Raw genomic sequence first — 12,344 nt, 5'->3', positions numbered from 1 at the left:
TTTAAAACATTGGCAAACGGGATGAATGGGAACGGCGAGATTCACAATTCATATGCGATGACAGGAGAACCCGTGTTTACATACGTCATACGTATATAAGCGTACATAAGACGGGAGTAAAGACCCTCTAATCAGAGTATTCAAAGTCAAGACACGAAACAGCCACTTTTAATTGGTCCGCCATTTACAACGCAGCCTTGGAAGTCAATCGTGTATTTTGAAATGAGGTGAAAATTGTGAGCGAATTTAATTGAATGAAATATTTATAATTTTATTAGTCAACATCTGGTGGATCTGCTGAAACGGCTAGTTGGAGCAGCTCGTGAAAATGTACCTTAAGGAATAACGTGTGAACCAATCATTCTCCAGCATTGAAGCTGTTGAAGCCGTTATGGTATAGCCACAAGGAATAAGGAATTAGGAATAAGGAATAACGATACCAACTTACCGTATATTCAGAAACCGTATATTCCAGTGCATCCGATTTCTGATAGGTTGAAATTTTTATTCTTTATTCCCAATTCCTTATTCCTTCTATTGTGGCTGCACTTTTAATCACCGACGAGATATTATTAAAGATGGTGGTATCGACGCTTATGAAAGTCGCGAGTCTGTTAAAATTTAAGTGATTAATACCCATTTCCATCAACGTAGATTAACTTTAATCTCTGTTCTTCATCTTTTTCTAATCTTTAGAACTAGAAAAAGACAAAGAGTAAGGCCAGAATCAGATTACGCATTGAAAAATGTGATTGAAATTTGACCAATCAGAACAAAAGGAGCCAAAACTTCTTTGTCCTCATTGGTGAAATTTCAATTTTTAATCTTTAATCTCAATCTTCAATGCATAATTCTGATTCCGTCCTAAATTGTACCATGATTAAAATTAATCTACATTGGTGGAAACGGACATAAGAATAAGAAATTAATAATACTAATTTCATGATTAATTATTTCATGATTAATTATTAGTTTCGTAGACATGTACATATAAGCCTGTTCTTTTTGGCTAAACTTTTACACTAGTTCATCTTTCCTCCTTTTCTAGGAGAAAAGAAAAGAAAGAAAAATGAACTGGTGCAAAAATTCACATAGCCAAAAAAAAAATAGGCCTTATGTTTAAAATTTAATTAATAATACTTGATTTTTATTTAAAACTGTGATTTTAATGTTATCATTCGAGTTTGATTATCAATAGAAATAATAACTGCAGAGAAAATTGTAATTTTTCTGTAATATATAGAATATTATAGCTTTACAAGTATGCATATTTATTTATGGAACATTTACGTAATAAAAAAATCATGAATTTAAATGTATGAGATGTATGAATTTAATAAATGCCAAATATTTATATTAATAATAACAAATTTATATCGATTGTCGATAATGTTAGCATCCAATTATTTCCGCGCCCTTTTTATCCCCTCGAAAATTTACTCAGAGTTGATGATCTTTAATAGTGTCTTGTTGATGGCTAAATAATGAAGAAATTTAGCATTGACGCGTTTTGTTTGAACTGTGCAAAAACCACTAGCAGGAATTAGTATTGTTGTAACGCACGAAATCTGTTGTTTTGATTTGTTTTTTAGAGTACTTACTCAACTTAGATCTGCTTGAAATATGTACTTGGGCCTGTTTAGATTTTGAACTGTTTGGAGTTAGTCTGTGCCTTAATCTGTCATTTCACTAATTTATAAACAGAGACAACCAATATAAACTTTAACTTTTTTTGCATGTAAGTCGATAATTTCAATACTCTGAATAAGAGATTTTATTAGAAGACGTATATAAAAAATATCTGCCAATATTGTGCAACAAATAATATGATGCTTTGTTTATATTTTTTACATTTAGGATTTATTAGTTCTTTTCGAATTGAACGCTATAAAATTCGGCATGATGGAAATATTTGCAATCTTTTTTCTTCATAATTTTATCGCCAGGTAATCTTTTTTGGCATATGACACATATAGCATCTGCTGCAAGTACCATATAAGCAAAGCATCACTACCAGACCAATCAAATATATCGTTTTTCAAGTGTTGTTTACTGTACATGTCTATAATAAGTATCATATTGATATGTTATTTGACTCAAAAGGATTTAATTTATTTAAGGTTTTCAAAATCTGACCAATTATTGAAAAGATGGTTCATACTTGATACAGAAGAGAAAATTACCAGAGCGTCGCAATATGTTCAAGCCACTTCAAGGAAAATTACTTTAGATATAGTATAGTCGGCAAACATTATTTAAAACCAGATCATCCCTTTGTTTAAACAAGACAAGCAGAGACACAGTCTCAGATAATCAAACAATCAAATAAATAACAAGGAAAACCAGCATAATAAACACTATGATTGAATAGAATATCCTTAAGAATAAAGCTTTAGATATTGTAGAATCTTGTATAGGAGCTAAAAGAGATGACAAACTATCTGAAAGAAGAAAAGAAGATAAGAAATACTAGACTCTTATTGCTGACAGAAGAGTTAAAATGAATATTACTAGTAGAGTTAATATTATGTTTAAAAACAATGAAAAATATTAAATAAAAAATAATTAATTTTTGTAGAATATTATTCGCTCCAGCAGACTTGAATGAGTCAGAGAAAAAATAGGGAATATCTATATGATGTCTAATGGGAAGAGATATCTACGTCATCAGTACAAGCTAAAATTTATTAGGAAGTAGTAATCAAGATCATCAAGCAACAAAAGGTGATTCTGAAAACTTTGCGACAAAAAGTCAGGAGATTAGAAAAACGAATTGCCACAGAAAAATGAATTTTAAAATTCTCTGACTTTTCCAGGTTTTCCAGATGAAAATGAAAAATTTTCCATGAGTAATATAAAATATATAAATTTTTACATTTAGACTCAAGGATTGTAGGAAAGCTATATTATTAAAAACAACGGGAAAAAAGCTTAGTAGCAATTTGGGTGCAAATTCAAGCCAGTAAAAAATAAATTAGTTTTGAAAGAAAGAACTTCTATAAATAAAAAAGAGGGATCAAATAAAATATACTGAATAAAATATAAATTTTAATTATTTTATTAAAATCATTTAAAGTGCACAAATTTTAAACATATTTGACTATAAACATTAGATATAATATTAAAAAAATTATAACAATTATTTAGAAAATAGGAGCAATTTCAGAGAATTGTGAACAAATTTCGAAATTATAGACTTTTACATTTTCCCCTGATTTTTCCTGGTTTTCCCGGTTTTCTAGATCTATGGCAACTCTGAAATATTACATTTGCAGACTTTGGTCTGCAAGGAATAAAGCGATTGCAGATAGCGATACGAATCAATAAGTATTACATATAGCATTTTCGATAATAGATTTTCGTAACAGATTTAAACAGATCTGGTTGAATTAATGGTGTTGCATGCTGTGCTATTGTTAAAATATATGTAACATTAATCAATAATAGATAGAAAGAAACCTGAGAGAGGACATGATCAAAATCTGTAATCGCAAAATGCTGCTGCGTACTACCGTTCTCTGAAGAAGTGGATGTTAACTACACCACAATATCCACCTTTTTACTCCTGATAGAAATAGACAATTGAAATCGCTAAAATTTATTAAATTAATAAAGATTTCAATTTCAGCGATTTATTCTCTCTGGTAGAACATGACACATTATTAATCCAATCCATCTTGATTCAAATCTGCTATGATCGAAAACGCTAAAAATTTGGTAAATAGTTGTACAAGTGACAAAATTTTTTAATGTATGGATACAATGTAATTATACATTTTATGTAATTAAACTTTAATTATGATGTTACATATTTATATAATTACTACATTTATATAAAAAATTATATATTTATATAAAATTAAGCTTTAGTTGTGATATTATATATGCTGTGATTGAATAAATTATTAATATATTTCAAATTTTATCGAAAAAAATATCAATTTTTCTATATTACTAAACGTTAAATTCTAAAATTACTAAATCTTTACACAGACATTTTATATAATATGTAATTAAAATGTATAATTGCTTAATTACATTTATTTATGGTAAACAAAATAGGATCAGAATTACGTCCCCATGATAAACATGGTAACAATCATTATAAATCTTGCTATTCGGTTATCGTCATTTCCTACTAGATCGACTGAATATATATTTTCGTTTCTTTATATATAGACATACGAATCAAGAAGCACTTTCGAGAAAAGCATTTATTATTTCATAAATATACAATAATGCTGAATAAATGTGTGAAAATAACTATTTCGAAAATAAAAAAAGAAAATGGTTGTATTATTTACCTGAAATTATAACATTTTTTGTTATATTTGTAATAAAATATTTATAATAAATACGTTATAATATATAACGTTATATATATATAAAACATACTTTATATATACATTTTTATATATACATTTGTTATACAATACTTATATATATATATTATATATAATATAAAATCATCATATAATATATATTTGAGTTATTCGGGTTTGTTATAAGACATTCGGGTTTGTTGCCATTTTTTACGTGCCTTCCTTTTCTCATTTATTTAAGTTGCGTATTTCTATTTGGTAAGTAATATTTTTATTATATGTTTTTTTCCTAATTGGTGGGGGCATATTGTTCCATGCAACTTGTGATATTTTCGATAAATATATCGACTTCCTCTTCTAATTGATTGGGAGTTTGAATCGGAATATTCAAGTTGGTGCAATCCAGATCTCTCCTAAATTCTTCCCAATTAGATTCTCACTTATTGTTAGGATTAGAACCACGGTTGCCAAGTCTCCAGATTTCGACTGGAGACTCCAATTTTCGAGATTATTTTCCGATTCTCCAGCAGAAAAATTTCTAGTTTTTCGCTCGCATGTAGTATTTATTAATTGCACTATCTAGTGCAATATCCGATGTTACACAATATCTTACCTTTATATCACTTAGAAACAGTTTGAATATATAATATATATTTATAAATATATCTTTTATATAAATGTTTATAATCCAGAATAATGTAATTAATTATAAATGAATACGTAATTTAATGTTATAGATAGATAAAAATATATTATAATTATCGCATTTTATATTTTAACTTCTTTTTACTTTTGGAATTAAGTAGTTTATTTTATTTCAAATGTTTAAAAAAAAACTCAATATTTTATTATTACTACGTTCTGCTTCTGTTCTATTTAGCTTCGATTAAAAACTGTACCACTATAAGTTCGAAAATGTTTGTTGACGATCTATCGATGACAAAGTGCGTAGGACATGCTTTGAAATAGACAGCGCAAACACCGACCGACTTGTGATTAATGTTTTTGCAGACGGCCGTTGTCGAGAACGAGCCCATAGGGAACTCTCACTGTTTTGTAGCTAACCATTTGCCATTCATCCCTCTGGACATTACGGATTGTTGGACGCGGTCGCTAGCATCTTCAAACGATTTGGAGAGTACGTGTTTCTCTTTCAATGCGAAATTTATTGAAGACCAGAAAAATTTTATTTTTAAACTGTATTCGATTTAATTTAAATGAAAAAATAAATAATCATGCTATAAAACTTCAAAAATTAAAAATCCCTTCTTGCGATTTATATTTAGATAATAATTGTGCGGTGCTCAATATCGAAAATTCGACGAGGGAGAGAGAGAGAGAGAGAGAGAGAGAGAGAGAAATAAAGATTTACAGCATTTATATTGACAATTATTAAATAAATAAATAAATAATTCTAAAATAAACAAATAAATAATAAAATAAAAATAAGTTTGTCTTTAAAATAATTTTCTTTAAAGAAATTTGACTTCAATCTTGTTGAAGAATCTGTTATTAAGATTAGGTCTGAGAGACACTCTGAGAGACTATCGCGTCGTTGCGACAATAGGGAAATCGGAAACTTTCGCTCGCACCCTCGAATTCAGGATGCTAATTGGTGGGTGGTTAACCCGTAGCCACCGGCAAGTTTTCCGAGATTTATGAGCAACGCGGGCGTTGCGGCTAAAGGCGTGAATAAGCTCGAGTCATGGCCAGGGAAGGGCAACACAAGATTTTGAATTAAATGTCAACCGCACGATGAGACATGAAACTAACGTGCTTTCGCTACGATGTCTGGCAATAACGGCGCTTTCACAACTTCGTGCATTATTTCCACCTGGTAATAAGTTAACAACGGATGTTTCACGACCTTGAACGACAAATCAGTCGGTTATAAACGAGATCCATGTATCCGGTAATTTTAGGTCCATAAATCCGTCACAAATAACGATTGATGGGTCAGTAGATTCGAAAATGTGGAAACTACGAGAGAATGTAAAAATACGAGAATATAAAAAAATATTGCTAAAAAAATATAGAGAGAAATTCTGACAGTCACAAATTTGAGAAATTTCAAGAGAAATCCGCGAATATAAGTATTTAAAAATCTACAGATACAGTTATGCAGAAAAATAAAAAGAAAAGCAACAATTTCATTTAAATAATAATAAATGATTTATTAAGACCATATATGTGAAATTGTATACACAACAAGACTTTAATGCCTATACGAAGCTGAATCTTAGATGCTTTAAATAAATTTTATGTGAATTTGTATACTAAAGAAGGGAAACTCAAATAAATAGCTAAACATTCATCAATTTTCAAGAATTAATGAAAGAATGTATTGAAATGCCGTTCGGAAATAGTTGTTTCGGGAAAAACGCATAATTTATCGGTCGAGAGAAAAATATTATTTTTTGGAAACTTACAGCTGTTTTATGCTAATCTACAGTGCCAGGCCCGTATATATCCAATCTCCTTCTTCTTCCTCAAAATATAATAATAAAGCCTGTTGCTCTTTTCAAGCAACTACAAAAGAACTGAATCAGAAGGACGATCCATATTTATATCTGTGGGTACTGTTCGACACTGCCACTAATAGCTGTATAGCTGCCTTAAATTTGCAAATTCAATTCTACTTTGACATTTTGTTCTATATGTTATATACTATTGATTTATGAAAAAAATTTCGATTTTTTTCAACCTTCAACATGAATTTCCCCCCTAAATATGTAATTATTCAGTGTGTAATTCAAATAACTATATATTTAGTACATAAATTCACATAGAAATTATTTGAAATATCTAAAATCCATCGACTATTAAACTCTTGTTGTAAAATTAAATAAGAAAAGGACATCTAGGAATCGGGCAAATTGATCCGCAAAGTGAAAAAAACGTAATATTTAAAAACTAAATTGTCTGTAATCTATAATTTCGAGCTTATGTTTCGATTCAATTTTGATTATGAATACTTCTTCAGGATGTACATAAAAAAAAAGAAAATCCTTAAAGATATATAAAAATTCGATAGTCCAATTGTCATTAAATTCTTACTTTATTGTGAATTTCATCTAAATTTTGCGTAACAAAATCTATGCTTTAAATTATCTAGAGTAATGCGTTGGATAAAATTTAGAGAATTATTAAATACATTTCTTAATAAAGATAAAAGTAGTTATGTTATACGGCTTGTTTTTAATTTCTGTGTGCTAGACGCACAAAATTTCAAAACATGGTTTCGTCATAATTATCATTTGTTCACCGGCTGTGTCATTTATCGCTATACGTTCGCGCTCGAGCGAGAATCTCACGTTGGTTTATTCACGCACCCGTATATACACTACGTTAAAGTATGAAAAATGATAGATCTTGCGTGGCTTAATAGTTTCATCCCCTTTTTTTCCCACGCGCGTTGTTCGCGCACTGTACGGCGAATCATTTTCAAAAATAATGATGTTATCGGTAGATATAGTATGAAGATAAAATATATCTTTCTGGCAACTCATCGAGGGAAGTTGACATGAAAAGAACTAAATCCCGAAAATAAAACAAAAGCCTCGAATTCCCTTTCTTCATAATACCTCTCGAATTGTCCACAATCTCCAATCTTCGCGTTGAAAAAATTCTATAAATAAACGTAACGCATAATAAATGTATGATACGTGTCTCCATTCAAGTAGGATCTGTCCCCCCGCCCCCCTCAAAAAAGAAATAAGAAAGACGAAGAGGAGCTATAAATTGGGGGTGACGAAACTCGGCAAGATGCAAAAACCGTGGGGCAAGTGCAATGAAAGTGCCATTTGGTACAGCACACACGACGCTCACCCCTACGACTGGCACGTGCCTCGAATATAATTTATTGCAGTTGGAATTTTGTAGGGTGTCTCGTGGATCCCCCGTGTGCTCTTTGTACCTAGCGACGGGTACAAGCCACTTCTGTTGTCCGCTCGATATACTGGATCCCGCCAATATATAATGATGATCACTTGACGCCAAGTGTTCGGAAAAACCTTTTTCTGCGGGACAGAAAAGAAAAACGGAATCGTATAGAGTGAATTATTTCAGAAAAAAAGAAAAATAAATCAAAGATGTCTATTTAAACTGAAAAAAATTTATTAAATTTTGATAAATAAACATATTTCTGAATAGTACTAATTATAAATAAATGTTTACTTAGAGTAAATAAATATTTACTCAATAAAAATGATAGTTAAATCAAATTAATGGTTTTGTATTAAATAACTATATATTTATTGTTTATATTTAGTAAATATTTAGTATATTTACTTAGAACTATTCAAACAAATATTTATTAAAATTTCTTTTTTTTTTTTTCAGTAAGGGAATCGTAAATATACTCTTAAATATATTCTTAAAAATATTGAATAGTTATAGTTAATTTAAATCTGTTCTTTTCTTCAAAATGCAATCGAAAAAAGAGAAAATAGAATATAAATTCCCCGATGCATTTAGATTAAATTAAAAGTAATCTATAAGCTTAGAAAAAGTAATATCACTTCCTATAATAATTCTGGATAATTAATCAATAATTCCTAATCAATAATCAATAATCAATAATTCCTATATCGCATAAAAGACATCATTACAAAATAAACTTGGTTTTATTTATCCATTCAATACCACACTTTCTCGCGTCTTCCTAACGAACCTGTTTTTTTTTATCTCCTCGTGACAACTCGTGTTTGAAAGGAAGGACGCTTGTGGCATATATCGTTTGCGACGATATATCGACTTCATACGTGTCGCACTTGGAAATCGCGATGGTTTCGGTGGATCGTCCCAATAATTCGGATCTCGTATTTTGCCGAGAGCACCGCCCGAGCGAATCCCGGCTACCCTCATCGCCAAAACAACCACCCTCGCGTACGTGAGCGGGATGAGCAAGCAGGATCAGACGGGAAAGAGGGCTCAGCGGAAGAGAAGATCCAAAGTTTTCGAGTTTGTAAAAAGTTCGACGGTCCCTTCACACGTCTTAGGCTCTTTTTCCAGTAGAATGCCTCCTCTCGAAGTCGCGATGGAATCGCTACCGTCGACTTCGTTTGATTCGAGTTTATTTTGGGCTATTCATTATCAACTAGATTGGTATTGATCGAACTAGAACGAACCCCGATAGGAATCTGGTTAGATATCCGAAATAAAGTAACCGAATTAAAGTAATCAATATTAAGCGCAAACGAGAAAAGTTTAAAGCATGAATGAACAAGATTATATTCGGTTAAGAGTCTTAATAATATTTAAATATTTTTTATATGAATTTGTATAATTTTTAATACAAGCAATTATTTGTCGATCTTTAAGCTATGTAATATCTTAAATTAATAATAATTTTTAGCAACACGTGTTTCAAGAAATTATGGCAAACTTGAATGAAATTTTCTAATTTTCCAATCTTCTTTTCATCTTTTCTGATCTTTCCACAATCTTCAAAATTAGTTTTCGAATTTTTCTTTTCCTATTAACTTCTGTATATTTATTTAGATTTTTGAAAAAGGAAATAAAAAATGGATCGCAAATATCAGGTTGAATTAAAGCGAACTTTTACAAATTGCAGACATGAATTTTTTTCTATATTCCTTGGCGAAAGTGCAGAGATTTTCCTCGAATTAAATGGCACCTTTTGAGATTGCTCCTTTCACGATTTCCGTTTGTGATATTCTTAAAGCGTATTAGACTCCGTCACGAGTCCCGCGGGAGCAATCTCCTAGAAAGTTTCATTCAAGTTTGGTTGCCGGTTATATTCGTTATATCCTTCCTGTCGTCTGTCCGTTAAGAAAAGGATGAAGATCAGATGCAAGATTTGCCAAATTATATCTCATTTACGGATCACATTACGCAAAAACTAATTTTATATACTGAAATTAAAAAAAAATCGAATCAATCATCTATGCGTGTCACAATGTAATATTGTAATAAAATAACAATCATGTTGTTGAAAACAATTTTTAAAATGTTGTTGCATTTCTTAAAATATTATCTCTCAGCTTTACAAGGTTTGTATAAAATCTAAATTGTGTGTGACAAATGTTCTACAGGAAATAAAACACATTATTGCGAGAGGGTCTCGTTAACAATATCCGAGGGATGCGTGGATTCTGCGTAATGCAGGAGCACGGCGCGACGGGGGTGGTCGCGGGGAGAAGCGCGGATCAGAGGGAGATTCTACTGGGCCGAAATCTGGCCTCAGTCGTGCGCGACGCGCCATATGCGGTGGACCATTCGTCAGCCTCCTCACAAAGGCCAATAATCTCGCATGACACGTGTGCCTGCCCCGATAAAAAGCGTTACGTGTTGGAAGCGTTGGAAGCGTTCGTGGAAAAAGCTTTTCCACCGCGACAGAGAGAATTCGGGTGTCGCGCGATACGGTACGGGACACGTGACACCAGCAATAACGACAACCGATTTATTTTCCTACGTCTCAAGTATCGAATATCGATTAAATCTAATCGAGTCATCGAAATTTAATAATTATCATTTTATTTGTAAGATCTGTGAAGTAATCGATTAGATTTGATTTCGATCGATTCGCAAGATGCTCTTGCTCTGGGGCACGTGGTACTCGCCGATGAGGAAAGCACAAAGAATATCGTAAGAGACTTCATGATTGAAATTAGGTACGTGGTAATCATTTGTATATGCATTTACAAATGTATGTAAATTTAACGCTTAGTTAGTAAACACACAATTGAGTCATTTATATCTTGTGCATTTCTTTTCTTTGAAATACCAGGAATACTTAGCATAGTCCCTATCCTTTCCTTTTTTTTTTAAATAACTTTATAAATACTTTCTAAAGTGTTGAAGTATATATAAGAGTTACACTGTATAAATGTATCGCCTCTTCCCCTTCTTTATCCCTACACTGATTAAGTATATTTATTTTTTTATTTATTTTACCCTATCAATTCTGACTTTCTCCGTCTCGTATTACATATTTATGAAATTTATTTATTAATTACATATTTAATGAATTAAAAATTTTAATTAGTTACTCTTTTTCAAATATTATTATTTTCATGAGACTTACCTTATTTATTTTTTTAAATAATTTTCTAGGTCTTTTTCCTTATATTTTTACAATTTCAAGTCATATAAGATATATATATTTTGTCTTTCTCTATTTTTAAGACTTTGAATAAGATTAATATTATATAGAATCATAAATTATTTAAATTATTTATTAGCCCCCCACCGTCGGATACCCCTTTTGTATTAATATCATTTATAAATAGTTATTATTGAATCAATTAGATTAATCATCCGTCTTTTTATCTTAGTTATCTATTTAATTGCGGGACATTTATTACTTATCTTCCTTGGGTAAAAGTGACAAAAATTAACACAGAACAGTCAGGTGTAGTAAAAGACGTGAAAAAACATTGTGTGTCACTGGCTTTTTACAATAAATTATTATACCTATAAGCTTTAAGGCTCAGTTTCACAACTTACAATATAATGCTTAATCGAGATTTTTTTTACAATTTATTTCTCATCTTTTTTCAATTCTAGCATTAGAAAGAAATGAAGAATAAGTCAAACCTCGATTAAAGCAGCGTCTACAATGAGCGTAAAACTTAAACTTTTTTTAAGCTTTAAATCATAAGAAACTGACCAATTATAGTCGATTGTTCTCCTTACATTCGACTGTAATTAATCAATTTTTTTTACTTAAATTTACACTTTAAAATCTCATCGCCGCTTTAGAGCTTTTTACGTCTTTTATTACACATGGATGTGTCGTTGCATGTTAATTTTCGTCACCTTTACAAACATATTGGGCCTAAGTTTTAAACTGTAAAAAATTAACCGATAGTCGATTATTCTTCTCACATTTGGCTGTGAATGATCAATTTCTCAAACTTAATGACTTAAAGCTTAAATAATGATTTATTGTAAAATGTGCGAGGGTTAAAAATGTATATATTATATAATAATTCAATTATGTATGATTGTCAATTATGTATGATTATAAATTACATTTGTACTTCTCTCTCTCTCTCT

Source organism: Atta cephalotes, assembly GCF_000143395.1.
Source record: "Atta cephalotes unplaced genomic scaffold scaffold00025, whole genome shotgun sequence".
Taxonomy (NCBI): Eukaryota; Metazoa; Arthropoda; class Insecta; order Hymenoptera; family Formicidae; genus Atta; species Atta cephalotes.
Note: the sequence above shows the minus strand (reverse complement) of the source record.